Below are 18,295 nucleotides of genomic sequence, written 5' to 3'. Positions count from 1 at the left end.
CCACTCCAGGCCCACAGCTCCCTCCCCACCCTCCCCTTACCAATTGTGATAACCAAAACCATCTCCAGACACTGCCAAATATCTACTGGGATAAAAATCTTCATGGATTGAGAACCACTGCTCTATTCCAATCCATTTTCTGTCCAGAAGAAATATGAAGTAATGATGTTCTTCAATCCTAAACAGATACTTTTACACTTTTGATTTAAAACACTCAGTGATTCCTTACTGGATGCAGAATCAACTCCAAATTCTCCACCATGAGATGTTTCAGGCCTTGTATAATCCAACAAGGGGAGGTAAAGGTGACCCACCATCCCCCACCTATCCCCCTCACTCACACCTTCAGCTAGTGCTATGGGCCAAATATTTGTGTCCCCCCCCCCCCCGACCAACTTTATAAGTTGAGTTCTAATCCCCAAGGTAATGGTATTATGTATGGACTTTGGGAGGTGATTGGGTTATGAGGGCAGAGCCCCCGAGAATGGGATTAGTGACCTTATAAAAGAGACCCCACAGAGCCCCCTCCCCTCTTACTCCACATGAGGACACGGAAGACATCGTCTATGAACCAGGAGGGGGGTTCTCACCAGACACAGAATCTGCCAGCACATAAAACCCCTGACCCCTTGAACTAAGATCAAAATAAATGGGAAGAAAAGGAAAATGTTTCTGGGATTTTGAATGCCAGCTGGACAAGGACGATGAATAAATCACCTCATTTTGCTCTGTTATTGCTGAGTGGGTGTCAATGTTGACTTTGTCAAGGGCTTTTTTGGCGTGTGGATAAGAGAGGCCACGGTCCAAGCTCTAAGTGGGGATCCACACCGTGTTTCCGCCGAAGGGCCTTCAGGTCTGTGTTGTGTGAAATAACAAAAAAATCATGGGGATTTTTCTAGGGAAAGTGTCCACCACTTCCCTCAGATTTTGAAAGAGGGCTGAGACCTCATGCATTTGCTGAGACCCCCCTAAGGTGGGCACAACCCAGAGAATGAAACACGCTTTGCCTCACCCTAAATGTCGCCAATGTAGTCAGGAGGCTGCAGTCCATCTGTGTTAAAGTGTGTTCTTCAGACTCACACTCATTAGAGCTGTAGGTAGAACCCAGAGGCCCTCCAAAGTGGCAGACCCGGAGGCCATGGTGCCTGGAGACCAGGCTGCTAGTGTCAGCAGGGCCCTGGGATAATATCACAGTCCAGACCCTGCAGTTTGTGAGGTCGTGGTGCTTGGAGACCAGGCCTCTCATGTCAGCAGGTTTCTGGGATAATCACTCAGTTCACACCCTGCAGTTTCTGATGTTCTTTGTGTTGACCTCCCAGAAGGACTGAATCCGAGTATTTTACTTGAAGGTTAGAAAAGAAAAAGGAGACTATGTAATTGAAGAATATTCCAGACATTGGGCAACAGTAGAGGCAGAGAGGTGTTTTCAAGTCAAGAAACAGAAAGGTTTTTATTGTTTTTAAAGAAAGGAGCAATAGGAAGTAAGAAGGTTTATCTTACAAATAAGATAAATAAGCAAACAGGAGAAGGCTTTCTCTGGGCACCTGCACAAAGCACACAAGGACAAAACCCTGCAAATTATGTAGGCCATGTACTTGCTGTCAGCTTTCCCAGTGATTTTCTAAGTAAAGACATTCTTGAACTTTCCTAAACGTGGAAAGAATGGTGGCATCAGCCAACTGACATATCTTGCTGGAACTATTTGATTTCCAAGAAGGAATATCAAAATAAACAATGGTCTTACTTTAAGACCTTTCTCATCGGATGTTCCATTTTTATTTCTCTCTTGATTACTTTTTTTTTCTCTTGATTACTTTTAGGAAATGTTTGTGAAAATATTTACCACATACTACATTTCTTACTTAAAAAGCTGGCTTCCCTCTGCAAAAATTAAAAGTTGAAGTTTCCCATTGTCCAGGCCAATGTGAGGAGAGGATGTCCCCTTTGCCCAGAAGGAACCAAAAGATAAGATTTGGGGCAAAGGGGAAAGAGCCAAAGATGAGAAATTATTATTTGTCAGTCTCCTTGCCTATCAAACATCCTGTGTATTGATAACAAGAAAAGCTGTCATCGCACTATGCTTGTCCAGAACGCAAAGCCCTTCCTGAAAGGCCCCTCACTCCACCTCTGCATGCACATCATCCATCCAACACAGCCTCTCACCTTCCCCAACTGACCCTCATCTCAACAGCCACATCTCCGGTCCCCACCAGACACAGCGGCATTCACACACGCGCAGATGAGTCTATTCCTCTGTTGGCAGGAAGCTTCTCTCTCCTTCTCCTTTTGCTCTCAGAGCCTTCTACCTTCCTTCTCAATATGACCATCCCCCTCTTTAAATTCAGATCACCACCACACCTTCAACTCTTTCTAAGTTCACTCCACCACAATTATTCTTTGCTTTAGTCAGTAAATTCATTCAATAAATTCAGGAAATACATGACCACTTTCAAATGTGGGACATTATGAGGGGTATAAAACACGTAAGAAGTTGTCTATGCCACTTACAGATTAAAATCTGGTAAGGAAAACTAAGATGTTTTTGATAACTGAGATTCAAAGAGACAGCAAGGGCCATATTAACGACGTTTCCAGCAACTTAAAGGAATGAGGTGACTTTTACACTAGCAAGACCCGTGTTGGCTCAGCTTCTACACATGTTGGGACCATGGAGTCACTGGCCTTGGGGAAGTGAGGGAGAGGAGGAAACAGGGATCTAGGAGGAGGTTTTGACCCAGAGGGCAGTCCAATATGCAGTATTCAGACTTGATCTAGACAGAAACTCACTTCCTGGAAGAGTGTGACAAGAATATGGGCCATACAGCAAAAATAAATAATGGGTGATACTCAAAACTGCAGGGAAGCAACAGCATAGTTCCAGGAAACGAAGGAAAGGAGAGGAAGGACCCAAAAGTGGGAGGAAAACTGGCACAGGTGTCAAGGTTTTGGCCAAACAGGCCAGGTTTCTGGGCAAGACTGATTTCAGCAGGAAGCTAAGATAGAAGCCAGCCTAAAGTGAGCCAGCAAACATGAGGCAGAAGAAGGCTGCAGCCCAAGAGGGAGGCCCTTCATTTAGCCACCCAAAGGCCCCAGGCTTGGACCTGGACCCCGGACCAAATGACTTTTTATACAAATACTTTAATTTATGCTACTTTATTAATGGAAAAAAGAACTGTGCATATAAGCTGAAGTAAATACAAGCCATTCAAAATAGTATATAATAAAATATCAATAGTTGAATGTGGATGGTGACTATATGGATGTCACAGAGACCATTCCTTCAATATTTCAATATATTTGCAAATGTTCATATCAAGTGATGGGGAAGGAATAAATCCAACCCCCTCAAAGCCCCACTGCCAACTCATCTTCTACCCTCTTTCCTGCCAGGGACGCTCATTGTTTAGGCACAGCTGATGCTTGCTCCCCTCATTAGAATGACTCAAGGACAAAGTTGATAGAAGGGAAGAGGACTTTCTAGGCAGAGGTGAGAGCCAGGTTCTGAACGGTTGCGAGAAGCACTAGGCACGCACAGGGCACAGCAAGGAGACCAGTTGGCCTAATGCTGGCCTGTGCATTTCCTGCATCTGACACACAGAGCTGGGCAGTGAATAAACTTGTAAAGGATGGGATCCCAGAACCCAAGAGTTTACTGTCTACTCAGAGTCAAAATGTGTGCAGCAGCACAAAGCAGTGCTAATGATACTGTTCAGAGGCAGGAGGAATGCCATGTGTAGGGGGCTTCCGGAGGAGAGATGTGAGCAGTGTTTGCAGGATGGGTAAGAGTCAAATAATCTGAAAAAAGAAAGTAGAGCCTTCTGAGTGTGTATGTGTGTGTGTGTGTAGTGGAGGGTAAGATGGTGTCGGGTAGTATTTCCTGGCTTTCCCTCTCATTCTGTGGAGCATAAATAGCACTACTGACTACTTGCTTATCTTCCTCATTATCTCTATCTCTGGGCAGTGGCAAGGAAGGCAGATATTGGGATGAGGAGAGGCTGTATGTGGAGGGAATAAATGGAAAGCCTGAAGCTCTCTTCTCCTACTTCCTGCCCACCTCCAAGGACCCTCTCTACTTATTAGACATAGTAGGATGCCATGTTTACAGGTGGAGTAAAAACCGTACAGATCTCCTTTCACAATATATTTTTTAAAACCTGCCTGTTGAAGCATTAAGTGCCTTAAGAACCTCACACCTGTTGGAATGGCCATCATCAAAAAGACAAGAAGTGGGCTTCCCTGGTGGCGCAGTGGTTGAGAGACCGCCTGCCGATGCAGGGGACACAGGTTCGTGCCCCGGTCCGAGAAGATCCCACATGCCGCGGAGCGGCTGGGCCCGTGAGCCATGGCCGCTGAGCCTGCGCGTCCGGAGCCTGTGCTCTGCAATGGGAGAGGCCACAACAGTGAGAGGCCCACACACCTCAAAAAAAAAAAAAAAAAAAAAAGACAAGAAGTAATAAGTGTCAGTGAGGGTGTGGCGAAAAGGGAAGCCTCATACACTGTTGGTGAAAATGTAAATTGGTGCAATCACTATGAGAAACAGTATGGAGGTTCCTCACAAAACTAAAATAGCACTACCATATGATCCAGCAATTCCACTCCTGGGTATTTATCTGAAGAAAACTAAAACACTAATTTGAAAAGATATCTGCACCCCAATGTTCTTAGCAGCATTATTCACAGTAGTCAAGATATGGAAGCAACCTAAGTGTCCATCAACAGGTGAATAGATAAAGAAGACGTGGTATACACACACACACACACACACAAATACATACATACATACAATAGAATACGACTCAGCCACAAACAAGAATGAAATTTTGCCATTTGTGATAACATGGATGGACCTGGAGGGTATTCCACTTGGTGAAATAAGACAGAGAAAGACAAATAATTGTATGTTATCACACATGTGGAATCTAAAAAATAAATGAACAAATATAACAAACAGACTCACAGATATACAGACAAACAGGTGGTTGCTGGTGGGGCAGGCAAAACAGGTGAAGGGGATTAAGAGGTACAAACTACTAGGTATAAAATAAATAAGTTACAAGGATGTAACGTACAGCCCAGGGAATATAGTCAATATTTCATAATAACTTTGTATTCAGTATAATCTATAAAAATATTGAATTACTATGTTGTATACCTGAAGCTAATTAATAGTGTGAGTCAACTATACTTCAGTTTTTAAAAAGTGCCTTGAGAATTTGCTTCTATAAAGTAACAACTAGGAAAATTAGCTTTCACAATCACACTTTTTTATGTTCATTTGCCTTTTCTCGGATAGCTTAGGTTTTTTTTTTAATTCTAATCTAATATAATCTCACATTTCCCATCATGAAAAAATCTGAGTGCCAAGCTTTTCTTTGCTCTTTCTTAGCTTATTAAGTATACTTGGATGAGTCATTCAAACTTTGAGCCTATTTCTTTAGCTGAAATAAAATTAAAAGGTGAGAGTGATCTTGCCCCACTGAATTCACAGTATTGATATGATGATCAAATGGAACATGCATACATAAACAATAACTCACTGTATAAACTGTTAAGAATTATTAACTTAATATGTGCCAACTTTATATGATTCATTTTTTATGAGTGTTTTTCACTGATGTTTCATCAAATCATACACAGAAAGAAAGTACTTTGCCCAAAGTACTAAAATCTCCAGGCTCAGATAATTTCACTGCAGCATTCTACCAAACATTTAAAGAATTAACTCCAATTCTACATAATCTCTTCCTGGAAATAACCCACAATGAGTTATCACTGTATACCTACCAGAATGGCTAAAATAAAAAATAGTGGCAACGTCCAATGCTGGTAAGGATGGGGAGAAACCTGACCACTCATATCCTGCTGGTGGGGATGTAAAATGGTGCAAACACTCTGGGAAACAGTCTTAACAACTAAACATACAACTAACCATGCAACCCAGTAATTGTACTCGTGGGCATTTATCCAACAGAAATGATAACTTATGTTCACACAAAAACCTGTATACAAATGTTCACAGCAGCTTTATCTGTAATGACCCAAACTGGAAACAACTCAGATATCTTCCATGAGTGAATGGTTAAACTGTGGTCCATCCATACCATGGAATAGTACTCTATAACAAAAAGGAACGAAGTACTGATATACATACACAACAATCTGAATGACTCTCCAGAGGATTAGGCTGAATGAAAGAAGCCAATGTCAAAAGGTTACATACTGTATAATTCCATTGACAGAATGTACTTGAAATGAAAAAATTGTAGAAATAAAGAACAGATCAGTGGCTGCCAGGATTAAGGAGGAGGTGGGTGTGCCTCTAAAAGGTCAGCAAGAGGGTCCCGTGCTGATGGAGCGCTCTGCATCTTGACTGCATCAATGTCGGTATCTGGTTGAGATGCTGCACTCCAGTTGTGCGTGGTGCCACCAATAGGGGAATTGGGGAGAAGGACATGTGACCTCTCCACATTACTCTTCACGAGTGCATGGGAAGCTACAATTACCTCAAAATTAAAACTTTAATTAAGAAACAGTAAGTCAGTGTGTCTTCTGTATTTGGAGGCGTTTTTTCCCACTGTATTGCTGCACACAGCATGTCCAGAGTGGAGGCCTGCCAGTTGAAACAGTAAACATACTGTCGCAGACCATGCCCTCAAGATGACTTTCTGTCCTTCTCCAGTCACCATAACACTGCCAGCCGTCTCACCATGCCAAGATTGAAGACACTTTTGTTTGATTCATTAGCTTTTAAAAATTGTATAATTAAGTTCATGATTTGAGAGCTTTTTACATTTAAAGAAGAAACCACTATTCCTCAGTCAATCAAGAAAATCTGAGACTTCTTAACCTCCCCTTCCAGGCCCACAGCCTACTTCCTTCTTGGTTCTACCGTGTCACAGACTTCCTCCCCAGCTCCTGGTATCTCAGTGTGCACCACCACTAACCATGGCCGAGGTCTAACACCCTCTGATTGGAACGTGTGGGTCACTCACAGACCATCTGCTACACAGAGAACCACAGAGCCTCTGCCACTTGTACTGTGGATAGAACCGAGTCATATTTTTTCCATGCCTGAAAGAAGCAGAACAAAACTTTTTTTTGTTTGCTTGTTGGCAAGAATTGACAAGATACACTGGTTTTGATGATGAAATGCTGGCTCTTGCTTCCTTTTCACCCCAAAGTATGTTTATTTCTGGAGCTCAGCAGACAAAAGTATTTCAGAGTCAAAGTTATGGCAGTTTTCATTTCCAGTCAGCTTTGACTGAAGTCATTACCGCTAAATTTTTTTTTATGAAGAGTATTTTTTGAGTGTCTTTTTTTTAATCTAATGTAGCTGCTTTGTTTAGTCATAGTATAGTTTCTCATTCAATCCTTTGATTCAGCAAATGGGGGAAATGAGCCCCAAAGGGCTGAAATAACTTGTTGGATGTTACTTAGAACTGGGGTCCACAGTCCTGCACTCCCTACACTCACACTGCCTTCCCTTATGCCACCACATGGCATTAGAAGACAAACCTTACAGGAAATGTTTATTTCCTTGGCTTTTTAAGATTCTTTTAATAACTGGAGGAACGTATGCTAATTGCCCTAAAAGTTATCAGAAAAGCAATTGGGACAAATGTGTATTTATTTAAAAAATAACAAATATTCCCTAATTTAACTACTTAAAAATCTTTATAAATCTTTATAAGCTGATATAAAACACACAATCAGTGAGGAGGTAAGGGATGTAAAGACCTTTTGAGAAATTTTCATACAGAATGTAGAAATTAAAAGTTTATTTTTGGTAGTTGATTTTCAGTATTCTATAATGTGGTGTTAACTGAGAACAGATAAATTGGGAAAAGTACCAGGAAGCAAGTAATATTTATGGAGACACTTTTCCCCTAGGGATCAATTCTTTCATAATTGCATTTTTCCTGGCCTTAAGTACCATAGATTGGGTGGATTCAACAGTAGAAATTAATTTTCTCACAGTTCTGGAGGTTAACAGTCCAAGATCAAGGTTCTAGCCAATTCAGTTTCCAGTGAAGGCCGCTTCCTGGCCGCCTTCTTGCCCTGTCCTCATTTGGCCTTTCCTCAGTCATACCTGAGGAGAGAGGGCACCCCAGAGCTCTCCGGTGTCTCTTCTTACAAGGACACTAATCCTACTGGATCAGGGCCCCACCCTTATGGCTGCTTTGAACCTTAATAATTTCCTTAGACACCTCATTTCCAAATATAGCCATACTGGGGTTTAGGGCTTCAACATATAACTTTTGGGTAAACATATTCAATCCATAACAGATAGTAATGCTAAAATGTCTTAATGTTCAAGAATATAATCATATAAAATATGAATTATAACCATAGTTAATATACACTTACTTTTATTTTTATACTACACGAAAAATTGGAAACATTTAAGAATCTAGAAACATAAGAATCAACAATATTTAGTGAATTTCAAATTCTGTCACATATTATCAACAATTTACTATCCACTAACTATGCATACAACTTGGACTATGATGTACCCCCTGCAGCTTAAAGCATCAGAAAAGCAACCTTCAGATACTAACTTTTAGGAAACTGACTATGGGCTGATTTCAATTAGACATCAAGGAAGAGCACCAGAAACAGAATCTGGAACAGAACAAAGCACTTCAAAATCAGACACAGGACTCAGAGTCAGAATGTATGCAGCTGTGGCCAGCAGGGCAAACTGAGTGGAAGGCAGTGCAGGGCCAGGGCAGGGTCAACACACACAGGAAGGGCCAAGAATAAACGTCCAAAGCACAAGTGTTATGAGGAAGGGAAATTCATTGTTTCCCTGACACTGACTGAATGACAGGCACTCGTCCATTGAACTGTTATGGGATTAAGGCTTTTGGGGCAGGGGCCAGCCTGGAAGTTGAGATTCAAATTCAAATCCATTCATTCCAAGACCCATGCCCCCTCCCCAGTTTTCTAAGGGCTGTAACCTCAGGCCAGTGATGCTGAACAAGATTTCCACATTCACCCTGTAGTGAAAAGAAATTGGCCAAGCTCCGATATAATTGTATTAATATGAAAATTTCAATTTCCCTTCTTACGATGAGGCAACCTGTCCAATCACTACTCATGCCACTCTTCACAAATTGGTAACAAATGAATTTTGAAGTTTAGTGACATAATGATAAGTGTGTAAACAATGAGTTCTTCCAATGTTCAGAACTTTATTGAGAATTCTAAGGAGATGCAACCATGCAACCATGTTGGTGGAAAAGGCGGACTTCAGAATTTAATGTCCTTCTGGATCATCTTCTCCTAATTCACATCTGTCCTCTACCAGTAGGACTGACTTTGGGGTCATGTACCGTCCTCACCACCAGCCCTCCCTTCCTCTCTCCTCTGTTTGCCCTACTTCCCAACTCAAGATGCTCTCCTCCTCCACCAGGAATGTCAAGTGACCAACTTTTACTAGTACTCCACCCACCCACTGCCCTCGGGGTACTAGGAGCCAGGGAATGCCAGGGGCTAGGGATAAAACCATGTCCCTGATATGGAGCTTACACTAGGCCAAAAAGAAGATAGGAAACAACTCATTACTATTCAAGTGGTATTGCTTTCCCATAGGTCTCCTGATCTCCTGCAGCATTTCAGGCATCAATCCTCAACACTCCATTACCCCCACTGCCCAATTTCTCCTACACAACTTTGTCAGTAAAAGGGGAAAAAAAGACTTTAAAGTGTCAATCTTAGCTCAACCACTTAACCTGCATCTTAAAAAATCTGATAGAAATCATTCCCATTCAGAATTAAGGCTGAAAACTGGCTTCTGATCTGTATTCTTGCGTATGTTCAAAATGTTCTCATGGGAAAAGGCACCAACATGCATCTCACAGTTAGAAAGAAGTTAAAGAAGGAGGAAGCTGATTGAGTCTAACCCTCAGAATAACACAGAACAAGCAAAGTTTCAGTTTACCATTTCAAAAAGGAGTCAGGAATGTGGGATAGGCTTAGGTGGGTGGTTTTCATGCAGGGCATCCCATGAGGCTTGGCTGGGGTTGGAGGACCCACTATCCAGAGGGCCTCTATGGCTGTGGGCAGAAGGCCTTAGTTCTTCCCCACAGAAGCCCCTCCAGAGGGCCGCCGGCATGTCCTTATGACATGTCAACTGGCTTCCCTCAAAGTGAGTGACCCAAGAAAGGGGACCATGGTTCTAAAAATATCACAGAGTCATGAAATTATCAGAACTTCCCATATTTATGATGCTCTTCCTGTAGGGGTTCCCCATTCATTCAAAGCTGAATATTAATAATACTCCTGGGGCTTCCCTGGTGGCGCAGTGGTTGAGAGTCCGCCTGCCGAAGCAGGGGACGCGGGTTCGTGCCCTGGTCCGGGAGGATCCCACATGCTGCGGAGCGGCTGGGCCCGTGAGCCAGGGCCGCTGGGCCTGCGCGTCCGGAGCCCGTGCTCCGCAGCAGGAGAGGCCACAACAGTGAGAGGCCCGCGTACTGCAAAAAAAAAAAAAAAAAAAAAAAAAAAAATACTCCTACTATTAGGATGCTATGTCAATATTTTCTTTTTAAAAATGAGATATGATAATCCACTGTTTCCTATGCTTTTCAGAGGCTGTTCCATCTCAAAGAGAACCAACTTCCAGGACAAAGGCTCTTTTGACCTCCTGGCTTAAGTGTGTGCAAACAGGATGTTTGGGAAAGAAGATTCTTGTTAAAATAAATTATTTGGGAGGAATGGGGACCTGGACAAATGGCTCTGGCCCAGAGAGAAGAGGAGGGATGGGGAGAGCATATGGAATCTGGTCTTGGAGAAGATGAGGGGGTTGGGCTTCTAGGGGGTCTAGGAGAAGCTCCCTCCCCTTCTCTACCTTTATCTCCCTATTTCCCCAACTGTACCCTCCTGTGTTTCTTTTTTTTTTTTTTGCGGTATGCGGGCCTCTCACTGTTGTGGCCTCCCCCGTTGCGGAGCACAGGCTCCGGACGCGCAGGCTCCGGACGCGCAGGCTCAGCGGCCATGGCTCACGGGCCCAGCTGCTCCGCGGCATATGGGATCCTCTCAGACCGGGGCACGAACCCGTATCCCCTGCATCGGCAGGCGGACTCTCAACCACTTGCGCCACCAGGGAGGCCCCCTCCTGTGTTTCTTAACATAATTACCCCACCCCCCATTTCTAAGCTGCCTCCATCAGAGATGTCTCATAATAAATCTGAACCTAAACTGACCAAGGGAAAATAGAAATGACTAACAAACACACAAAAATGTGCTCACTAGTTAACATATGAAGTGCACTAGTTAACATAAGAAATATAAGCAACAGCAAAAACAGATACCTTGGAGAATTTGTAACAGTGGAGAGATATGGTCAGAATGTCTTCTAAACCTAGGCATGATTTTCACCTCCAGATTTTAATCAATGTATAATTCCCTAGATATATTTCAAGACATATATAATTCAGATTTCAAAAAAATATATCGTGAAATAATGATGTAACACAACAAAAACACTGCTGTTTCAGTATTTAAGCGTACCATGGAATACTGGATGACACCGACTGGAACTGCAATCTCATAAAAGGAATAACAAGGTTACGGGGAATTGGGACTCTCCCCCCTCATCCATTCTTAATAGGAGAAGGAGAAGGTCAGGGCAGGAAGAGGACCTCCATAAGCAGGATAGGTGACAACAGTAGACAGGAGAGAAAAGCAGGCTGAGTGTCCACAACCCACACAGCAGACTTAGCAATAAAGAGGGCATTGCCAACACTCATTTTCTTCCAAGCACATTCCTCACAACCACTTTTACAGAGCATCTCACTTCTCCATCCGGCTAGTCAACCTCATTTTCCCAAACAACCTGACCTGAAGTTCTGGGGTCTGAGCTTCCCCAGCCTTAGAGGAACAGGGATCGGCTTCTTTGCCAACACTAACTTCTCCACTTATTCATTAAGCCAATAATTTTGTCAAGATCTTAAGGCCCACCTTTCCACCCAATATTCAATTCTTTCTCTGTAGTATTTAGATTGACCTCTAATTGTCACCTAAATTGAACAATTTCTAAGTGAAATTCTAAAACTTACTCTTTCCAAAGTCTTCCAGAGGCTTCAGGATCCAGTCAAAACTCCTCGGTTTGGTGCTGAGTCACAGCCTGGGACCAGCTTACATTTCTCGTGTACCTTTCGCTATTTCCCCACCATCCACTCTCTGATCCATCTAGTCTGGCTTTCTCCTTTCTTCCCACTGAGGGAAACCTGTCAATCCTTGAAGTCCCAACACTGCTAGCTGAATTGTTTCCCCTCCCCCTGGTACCCACAGCACTTATTTTCAGTATAACACGTTTTGTCTTCTGATTATTTATTATATATTTGTTATATATTGTTTTATATTTAAATATTCAAATATATTTATATATATATTTTCAGCATTTGTTATATATTGTTTTCTTCATAAATGTCTCACCTCTCTCCAAACACTGTAATAACTTTGAGAACACAGCCCCTAACATACCGACAATTTCTTTTGCATATTTACAAAAAGGAGGCATTTTGTTGTATACTGCTTAATAAATAACATAATACTCAAGATCAAAACAGGAACTTTATAAGTGTTCATTAAATAGTTCTGTTTTTGGGGGGGGTGGCTGAGGAAGCATATCAAGAAGAGCCATGCTCACCTGCAAACACACTAGGACATGGTGATAGACCCAAGATCTCAAGACTGAAAGAATTCTAATTTCAAGTAGACTTAAAATAACTCGTATCTTCATTCAGCAAAGGTTCTATAACCAGAGCTGGACCTGTAGGACACCTTAATGTCTTCCAAGAGGAATGAAGCTATTCTTCTCTGAGCAAAGATGTCACAGTCTGACTGAATTTTATCAGAGAGCAATATAGTAAGTCTGGTTAATTCTTTTTTTTTTTTTATAACAATTTGTAGTAGTTTTTTTGTTTGTTTAATTTTTTTTTTTTTTTTTGCCGTACGCGGGCCTCTCACTGTTGTGGCCTCTCCCGTTGAGGAGCACAGGCTCCGGACGCGCAGGCTCAGTGGCCATGGCTCACTGGCCCAGCTGCTCCGTGGCATGTGGGATCTTCCTGGACCGGGGCACGAACCTGTGTCCCCTGCATTGGCAGGCGGACTCTCAACCACTGCGCCACTAGGGAAGCCCTGTTTGTTTAATTTTTATTGGAGTATAGTTGATTTACAGTATTGTGTTAGTTTCAGATGTACAGCAAAGTGAATCAGTTATACATATGCATATACAGTAAGTCCCCTACATAAGAACAAGTTCCGATCTAAGAGTGCGTTCATAAGTCCAATGTTCATAAGTCCACCAAAGTTACCCTAGGTACCTAACTAACACAATCGGCTATATAGTACTGTACTGTAATAGGTTTATAATACTTTTCACACAAACAATACATAAAAAAACAAACACAAAAAGAAAACATTTTTAATGTTATAGTACAATACCTTGAAAAGTACAGTAGTACAGTACAACCGCTGGCATACAGGCACTGGCATGAAGTGAACAGGCAAGAAGAGTTACTGACTGGAGGAGGCAGAGGAGGTGGGAGATGCTAGAGCTGAAGCATCGACAGCAATAGGAGACGGAGAGCAACCTGCAATGTCACTCACGCCTGATGTTGATGGCACAGGTTCTGGTTCCTTGCTGGATTCAATTCTATCTACCCTCTTGAAAAAAATGATCCAGTGATGTCTGGGTAGTAGCTCTTTTTTCCTCATCATAGATGACACGGTAGCACTGGATTGCATTCTGAAGGGCTGCTGCAACCTTCGTGTACTGTTCTACGTTTGGGTCCTGTGCCTCAAACTAACAGTGCCTCTTCAAATAAAGAAAATCCTCTTGCCATTTCCTGCATCGTGAATCTCTTTGGTCCTTCAGTTACTTCTTCTTCCTCTTGTCACTCCACTGTCTCAATTATTTTCACTTTTGTTTCCATCATTATCACTTGGCGCTTCCTAGCAGAACCAGCTATATCACCGCTGCTTTTATATTTGCTTCCAGACGTGCTGGGCTTGAAATAAAGGTACTGTACTACTATACCCTATACAGTACTGTACAGTAAAGTACAAAAAGCACAACCACTTGTAGAGGATGCATGCACGTGACAATGTACACCAGACACGTGAACTAACTTACGTGACTGTATGTGCGAACACATGTCTGCATCTTTGAAAGTTTGCAACTTAAAGGTTCATGTGTAGGGGACTTACTGTATCAACTCTTTTTTAGATTCTTTTCCCATATAGGTCATTACAGAGTATCGGGTAGAGTTCCCTGTGCTATACAGTAGGACCTAAAAATATGGAATGCTTCATGAGTCTGTGTGTCATCCTTGAGCAAATCTTTTCTGTGTCGTTCCAATTTTAGTATATGTGCTGCCGAAGCGAGCACAAGTCTGGTTAATTCTTTATATAGAAAGTTATTTGTCTTCCACTTTGCCATGTTAAGCAAGGTGTAACAAAAAAAAAATTCCACCTAGTGAAATGTGAGATTTCCATGATGGGACCTCCATTCTGCTGACAGAGAACACGGAACACGTTATGGGATAGTGGAAACTGCACAGAATCTGGAGTTCTAGTCTGGCTTTCTACTCACTAGCAGATTATTTTACATCTCTGAGTTCACTTTCCTTATCTATAAAGTGGAAATGGTGATAATTTACATTCCAGTGTCATTTTAGGGATATGCGATTGTGCATGTGAAAAACATCTTATAAATTCAAAGTGGTAAAGAAATGAGAGTCATAATTATTAATATTATATAAAAGCACTTTGGAGTGCTGGATAAAATTCTGTAATACGATAAGAACTACAAATAACATCTTCATCAATATTAATATTATAGATCCAAAAGCAGAATCGCAACAGTTCTGTATACTGCTGTGATGTTTTCCATGCTCTCATTCTGTACATTCAAGTCTTTCCCATCTTAAAAATCTCTCCTGTCACTCCATGGTCCTTCCTTGAACCTACTATTTCTTTTTGCTTTGTGGCCTTTATGGTCAAACTTCCTGAAACAACTGTCTGTAACCAGGATCTCAAACACAGGCTCTGGATCACTAAACGCCTTTGTGGACACGGCAGTTTGAGTGTTTGTTTTGAACAGAATGTGAGTGCCTCCAGGCTGGGCAAACTCCCTTTTATCACTCCAGCCAGTTCACACATTTATGTGAAATGTCTGGTCCCTAAAGGCATTTGCATTTATAACCTCTAGCACTAAAGATAAAAATAGTAATCAACAGAATCACATACCTACAAATGTCAAACTAAGGAAGGGAAGATTTGCAAATTAAGATATAATTTACAGTTATACAATTAAGTCATATTTTCTAAATATGGCTCCAAACTCGGCCTTCAAAAATAGTGACTTACACACACATATATAGGGAATTATTAGCTTGCTTTTACTCCTTCTTTTTAATTATGCTGTTTCAAATGCTTTGGAAAAGCAAAGTGCCCGGTAAACTGTGAAAATGGAGTGAATAAGTTTCAGCTTCCTGGCCCTCAGCTTAGCATTTCAGCAGGCAGGTTGTGACCACAGTGAGTCATAAATCAATTTAAAGGGTTACAACTAGAATTAACAAAAATAAAACAGAAGAGATCAGAGAAAATCTCACAAAGTAAGGGTAAATATTATCTCATGAAAGTTTAAAAAACTGTGGTAAAATATACATAACAAAATTTACCATTTTAAACATTTTTAAGCACAGAATCTGTGACATTAAGCACATTCACAGAGTTGTGCCACCATCAACAATATTTCATGAAACTTTTGCTATGTGTGTGTGTGTGTGTGTGTGTGTACTGAGCTGTAATATAAAATGTATTTCTTACTATGGGTCTTGGCTTTTTAAAAAAATCATGAAAACCCTGCATTAGCTCACTTTTCCCATATGTAAGACAATGGATATTTCACTAACTGTGACTTTGATGGAACTTGGGTGTGAGAGAAATACTCTAACCCTACATGTGAGGAGATACTTCCAAAGAAAAAGATAAATTCAAACATTTGACAAAATGAAAAATTTGAAATGCGTATTTTTTATGTGTGTGTTACATATTTGCTCACATGACAAATGTGTGGAGATGGTATGTTCAAACAGGGTAACACCCCCAGAGTTAGGGGATAAAGTCAGAAGATGTTACCCTTTGAAGGTATAAAGAATGGACATGCACTGGTTTAGATTCACTTTCTCGGTGGTGACTCCACCCGTGGTGACTGCTGTGTTTCTGATGAGACTTAAGTGTTGCACTAACTGGATGAAGGAAACAGTGTCTCCTAAGTCTAATCAAAATGACTAAAATATATCCAGAGGAAACGTGATTGTAAAAATGCTGATGTATGGAAAATTATTACTCACTCAACTTCGGTATATGGTATCTAAGGTTATAATGTCAAACTAAATAAACAAGGAAACAAAAATAGCTATCACCATGGAATCTAGGGAAAAAAAACACCAAGTGCAAATGATAAGAATTCCAAGTCTACTAGATTCATTATACTGAATGGTGTCAAAAATGAAAGCAGCTCACTAAGAATTGACAGAAACCTCTCAGAGGTTGGTGGGTGAGCTAGCAAAGTTGGGATGATTTCAGTTCAGCAAACATCTACTAATGACCAGTCACTGTGAAAAAATGATGAGGATAAATGAAGTTTCTGCCTTTGCAAAGTTCATAATGAGCAGGAGATAAGCAACAACACAATCTGGCACTCCTACTCAACTCAGTGAGAACTGTGATAAAGGTACACCCTGGATGGGCCCTGATCCCGCCGGGGATGGGTCAAAAGGCAGGTATTCAGAGAAGGCTTCCTGGAGGAGGTCAAAGTGTCTGAGTTAAGCTGCGGAAATTGTGGAAGACAACTGGCCAGAAAGAGGAGGGGAGAGACAGAGGGGGAGAAACACAGAGGTGGAATGGCTTAGTGCGCTCAGGAAACTCCAGTCAGTTCCAGGATCAGGGAGGGAAACTTCAAGCCCCTTCAAGCGGTTGTAGTTAGGGTTCAAAAACAGAGCATGTTGTTGTTCAGGGGCTCCTTTCCTCGACCTTGACAGCTCATCACCAGTAGGGAGCAACAGGAGCTGCCCATCTTGGATTACTGCGTGGGCGTGTCCATTTCTTAAAGTAATGAGGTGGAGAGTCTTCATCAGAGGAGGCTGGGGGAGAGAAGCACACTTCTCAGGAGACACCTGTGAGCCTACCACAGGGCACCTGGCACTAGCGCTCCATCCTAGAGCGTCTGGGACCAACTCCAGCTTGGAGAAGAGGGACCAGGAAAGCAAGGAGTGACTGCATGGAAGAAAACAGGAGAGTGTTTGGCAGTTGCCATGCACAGTCTAGAACTTTGAAGAAAGGCAATGATGTCTAGCCATCAACCTTCCCTCCCATTAGAGGAATGTACATGGATGTTGGACTAAAAAGAATGTCCACTTTGCCAGATCTCCAGGAAGTTAATTTTTCTCAATCTAATAAAAACAACATGCTTATTAAGTCTGGTTCTCTGCCTGAAACATCCAAACTGGGAAATCTCTCCAAAATGTCTCCTATGACTCATCAACTCATCCTTCTTTCTATGAGAGCTACAGGCAGGCAGCAATCATGGTGAAAATGCAATCTTTTTTGAGGCCTAGAGTGATACATTTACCTCAATGCAGAGGTACTATGTAGGTCAACTACCCCAGAAGATATCTGCCAGCAATAGTACAAATTTAAGCTGCCATCCCAGGCAGCACCCTTGGCCAAGAAAGGAGTAACTTTCAAAGGAAACACGATCCAGCTACAGAAGCCTTGAAGGACTGGCCAGGGTCTTTACTAGGAACTAGCCCTGGGGTATTGCAAAGCACACTACACAAAAAAGTTTCTCAGAAACTCTCTCTAGATATGGTTCCTGTTTCCAAAATTCATGCAAACCCTGCATCTCCCCTACAGGCCCTCAGGCCTCCTCCGCCTGGGCTGGCACCTGCCAACACAACTTTGCCCCGCTGTCCTGGTCTCTCAGCTTTGAGACCCAGAGGTTTGGCCCCTTTGTTCCTCCAGCAGGAAGGCTGTGGAGTATCCTGGGAAATGTAGTCCTCCTCTGTGACTGCTTTTTGAGCAATACATGTTCATGGAATATCTTTAATGAATTAAAACCCTCCACTTCATCACTGTATTTTTATTATCATGAGGAATTTAAGACATATACAAAAGCAGGGAGAAGAGTTTCATGAACCCCCATGTATCCATCATCCAGCTTCAACAATTTTCAACACACCAGCTTGTCCCATTATTTCTTCTGTATTCCAACCGACCA

At 42.0% G+C, this 18,295-nt stretch overlaps 1 pseudogene; it reads right to left on the bottom strand.

Moving 5' to 3' along the window:
- Positions 1-14,302: 14,302 nt before the first annotated feature.
- LOC132489710 (U6 spliceosomal RNA) lies at positions 14,303-14,398 on the bottom strand (annotated as a pseudogene).
- Between the last annotated feature and the right edge of the window lie 3,897 nt (positions 14,399-18,295).

This window comes from Mesoplodon densirostris, chromosome 4 (assembly GCF_025265405.1).
Source record: "Mesoplodon densirostris isolate mMesDen1 chromosome 4, mMesDen1 primary haplotype, whole genome shotgun sequence".
In the NCBI taxonomy this organism is placed as follows: Eukaryota; Metazoa; Chordata; class Mammalia; order Artiodactyla; family Ziphiidae; genus Mesoplodon; species Mesoplodon densirostris.
The sequence above is the reverse complement of the archived record's forward strand: the minus strand, read 5'-3'. Positions and strand labels throughout refer to the sequence as shown.